At 40.1% G+C, this 5000-nt stretch overlaps 1 long non-coding RNA gene across 1 annotated transcript in view; it reads right to left on the bottom strand.

Moving 5' to 3' along the window:
* Window positions 1–2778: 2778 nt before the first annotated feature.
* The window catches only part of LOC147010982 (uncharacterized), a 5017-nt gene continuing 2795 nt past the window's right edge, over window positions 2779–5000 (bottom strand). The window contains exon 3 of the long non-coding RNA XR_015052414.1: window positions 2779–4700. This is a non-coding gene — a long non-coding RNA (uncharacterized LOC147010982). The remainder of the gene's footprint in view (window positions 4701–5000) is intronic.

Raw genomic sequence — 5000 nt, 5'->3', positions numbered from 1 at the left:
ATGCAGAACTAAAATAAGTAAATAATAACCGTAAAATATATTATTTTCTCAATGAATTGCCGAATAGCTTGCTTGAACCACCACCGCTTCATCCGAACCTGTAACTTTTTGAAAATTAAGCAATTCATCATAAAATGCATAATTAATCGATTAATCGATTCATCAATAAATTAGAAACACCCTTTTATAGCCAAATAACTACTTTGCTGTCGTGTACAAATATCAGCTTCCGAGCTCAAAAGGTACCTGAGATATTGCCCAGATGAGAATGAAAATAAACAAGTGGTGCCAGGCACAACAAAACCCACCTATTTAAGGCATAGTTATTTTGGGGATCAAATTTAAATTTGATACATCTTTAACCTGATTGTTGATTATAAGGAATAGAATTAGGAATATTTTAGTCTTAGTTTGAAGTCAATTAAACCATTTTTGACGAAGTTATGAGCGAAAAAACGATTTTGACCTTTTTGTGACCTGACCTTGACCTTTGACCTAATTGGACCCAAAAGTTAATGGGGTCGTCCGAGGTTCATTACCCACCTGTGGATACAATTTAACAGTGTTTGAGCCAGCCGTTTTCCCATAAAGTTGTATTTTCGTAACCATGTTTGAGTGTTAATGGAAAATTTGTCATTTTGACCGATGACCATGACCCCCAAAACTTCGGACCCTACCGATCTTCACAAATATGCATTTTTCACCATAGGAATGGGTAGGATTATAAGGGACAAATAGAATAAGGTTCACTATAAGCTTAGTTTGAAGTAAATCAGATCATTTTTGACGACGTTATGAGCGAAAAACAATTTTGATATTTTCGTGACCTTGACCTTGACCTTTGATCCAATTGGACCCAAATGTTAATGGGGTTGTCCAATGTTCATTGCCCACCTGTGGATTAAATTTGATAGTGTTTGGTGAAGCCGTTTTGCCGTAAAGTTGCTAACAGACAGACAGACAAGCCTGTAGGCGAAGAGGGATTCGCGAGGATCGAAGCGCTGGATACGATGCTTTTCATTCTGACCGATCCACTGACGAAGATTCATTGCCAAGACGTATTGGTTCACATACAATTGTTCCTCTACCTGGCAAGATTTTTCCTATTGCGTATTTTGCCAACTGGCTCTCCTCATAAAAAATGACGGTAAATAGACACCCTCTTTTTGAAGGACTACCATTTGAAAAATAAAACCTAAATCAAAAATCGGCTCGAGTAAATTAGGGACGAATTAAGTAAAAAATAAAATGTGTCATTATTTTTATTGACATTACCTCAGATGACGGCAAACAGAGTGGACGTCAGAACAACACGAAACTAGAGATAGAGATAGAGATAGAAACCATAAACAGAACAATAGATGTTCAGGGAAATTCGAACCAGACCGTGGGTAGCGCGAGAAGACTTCCTGGTCGGTTGTTTTTGATGAACCTGGCGGTGTAGTGGACGATAACCTAACGGGGGGGGTGTAGAATTTTTTTTTAAAAGATGTTTTTCAAATTCCACATAACTTGATTTATACCATATTATTAGAAATCCACAAAGACAGAAATGCCGGTGATTCCATTTATTTGGGAACCTTTTCACTTTGGTCAATAACGTTTGGATTGAGAGATCGAAGGTGGAACGACGGTGTAGTTCCTTACAAACACTGTATACACACATTAAATAATGGTAAATAGACACCCAATTTTTGAAGGACTACCATTTGAAAAATAAAACCTAAATAAAAAATCGGCTCGAGTAAAATTTTCTAAATATCTCGAAGTGTTTAATTCCAAAGTCTCGTTTCTCCACATTCAAAACTATAGGTCAAGTATTGAAAATAGTGAACGTGCGGTTTTTCGGCCACTGCATAGCAACGGGTGGTTGCTTAGCAAGGAAACTCAAACGCGCACATTCCCAGCTCATAAGGCACCTGTTCGCCAAGTTTCATCGAAATCAGTTTGCTGGTTTGTGCTGTGGAGCCTCGCGTTGCACACACACTAACACACACACACACACACACACACACACACACACACACACACACACACACACACACACACACACACACACGGAAAACCCGACAATAAGGGATATCAAGCGAATCCAACAGAACGACTGCCATTTATATAGTTCGTATATATATATATATATATATATATATATATATATATATATATATATATATATATATATATATATATATATACATATATATATATATTTCTTCTTCTTCTTCTTTCGGCTGCTCCCGTTAGGGGTCGCCACAGCGGATTATCCGTATGATCCGCATAGTGATTTGGCACATGTTTTACGCCGGATGCCCTTCCTGACGCAACCCTGGTCGCCTCTTACGACACAGGGATATGGTACACCTATTTTAACCGGGGTATACACCGGCCCAGTATACTGGTACTCATTTCGCCGACCTCGGAAGGATGACAGGCTGAGTCAACCCCCTGGTGTAATAATTCAGTGGCCCAACGGGGCTGGATCCCAAGCCGCTGCCCGAACCACTGCGCCAACACCAGGCTATATATATATATATATATATATATATATATATATATATATATATATATATATATATATATATATATATATATATATATATATATATGTATATATATATATATATGTATATATATATATATGTATATATATATATATGTATATATATATATGTATATATACATCATATGTATCTATATATTATATCAATGTATATATATATACATATATATATATATATATATATATATATATATATATATATATCCCTTTCTATCAGACTTTGCATAAAAGGTTGTCACAGGCATCCTCAGTCGTACTTCCCAATAACAGGACACTACCACGCGGCGGTCTCTGTAACTCCATTATTTTTACCCTGACTTCAAAAGGAGCTGTTTCCTGAACACCCTTCCTGTTTGCAGCGACCTTGGTTACGATCCCAGCAAACTGATGAATCACTGACTAACACAACAATTCACAGGTCGATTGAAGTTGTTATTCAGAAGAAGATCGTCTGTCTCATCGTTCAAACTTCCGTATATGTCCTCTTTCGCACTCTGTCCCTGACATCATATTTGTTCCAATGCTTTCCATCTGCTTCACTTAATTCTGCACACATTATCCTTTCTCATTATATAAAAACAAATCATCCTACATTGTAGCTCGATGGGAACTGCTTTTGTAACTTTGTAGCTGTTATAAAAATACTCGAATCCCTGAGAAGGAAATGATGGCCGTTTATAGGCTTGACGACCTGCATGGAACACTGGGGTGTTATCTGCTGACCGGTGGAAGTTATGGCTTTGTTGCTTGCATGAGCGCCTTTGATGACTGTGATCATGGATTTGTTGCTTTGTTTCCACATTAACAAATCCATGATCAGATCGCTGTGTCAGGATCAGGAGGGAGTAAAGCACCGCGCCACATCTCGGGGATGGGAGGGAGCCACATCTCGGGCACACCGTTATTGGGATGGGGAGATTGAGCCGGCTGTTCCAAGTGCGCTTAGGATGTGCATGTTGAAATGAGTAGTCCGTTGTTTGTCGGAACAATGGATGGAATAAACAGGACGTTGATCGAGGTGTGCGAACCCAGAAATTGGAAGAAAGGAGAAGCTGACGTTTCGAGCGTTAACTTTTCGTCGGAGCTCTTTCGCTCTGATGAAGGGTTTTCCCATCCCTCGATGAATGACCTGTTTATTCCATCCATTGTTCTACCTGTCCGCTGATGCACACATACACTAGGCTTCACCTGCAAGACCAGTTCTTCAATGTACAGGGTGGCCACAATGTCTTATCACCCATTGTAGAAATTGTGACATTCCCTTTTATGATGTCAGCTGACAACACTGATTAGGGTTCTACAAGTTATAGCTCATACATTTGCAGTACCATACTCATTTACTTTATTACACATTTTACATCACATGACACAACCCTTAAGCATTCAGTGGATCCGTTTGATGACCTCGCAACAGATCCTTCGACCAATTCACACTGTTGACCTCTGGTTGATGGCCTCCCACATCTTGACACATCTTTCATGTTGCTTGTTGCAGAGAGTTTATGCTCCCAACGCAGAAGTGTCTTGATGTGTGGACCTTCTTGGGGGAATCGTTGCTGGAAGTCCATGCGCACCTCTTCCATTGTTTTCCACGTTTGTGGACGTTCGTGAACCCAGACAATGACAACAATCCGTTGTTCAAATCGCGTCATTGCTTGCATCATCCATTACGTTCGCAAAATATGACAAAGGGGGAAAATGGAAACTAATGAACACTTTGCACACAAAGGCAACGTCACGATTTTTACAAGGGGAGACAGGACATTGTGGCGACCCTGCACAATGTTTGACGGAACCCTCTCAAGTTGACTTGCTTATAGATTTAACTGTTGCATATTCAGGATCTTATGTGGAAGGATGACTTACTCTCGACTTAATAAGCTGTCGAGCTTGGGTTTGAATCCTGACCCAGCTGGCAGGGTGATTCATCCTCGAATGGTCGTTAAACTGGGCATCCTATCTTGCCAGCATTACTTGGCGGACGTTAAAGATCCCACGGGGTCCTTCGCAAAAAGCGGGTGAGCTGTCTCCGATACCATAAACAAATATCAAATTCCTGCCCTAATTACTGCTGATAAAGCAATTGCAAACCACCTTGTATAACCCTTGCCAAGAAACTGTTTGGGCAGCACCGATGGATCTGCAACAGAATATGGAACATCAGAATGAGAATAAATATGAAAAGTCAAATGATGTGATAACGTTAAGGGAAGGGATTGGAGAGGGGAGAAGCAAATTCCATTTCAGGATAGGTAAGGCAATTACTTTGCCACGTTTGCATCAATTCAATCACAGGTGTGGGGATTGACATGAGATGGTGGTGCACCGCCTTTTGAGGTCTTGGAGGGAAGAGTGCGATCAAACAGACTCAGGAAGGCGGTTCCACGAGCTGGATAAATTAGGAACAACGGAGTGGAGGTGTACGGAACCTGTATTTTGG

This window comes from Eptatretus burgeri, chromosome 16, assembly GCF_056783735.1.
Source record: "Eptatretus burgeri isolate ZD-2024b chromosome 16, Ebu_testis_v1, whole genome shotgun sequence".
NCBI classification, from domain to species: domain Eukaryota; kingdom Metazoa; phylum Chordata; class Myxini; order Myxiniformes; family Myxinidae; genus Eptatretus; species Eptatretus burgeri.
Note: the sequence above shows the minus strand (reverse complement) of the source record. Positions and strands in the feature narration are given on the sequence as shown.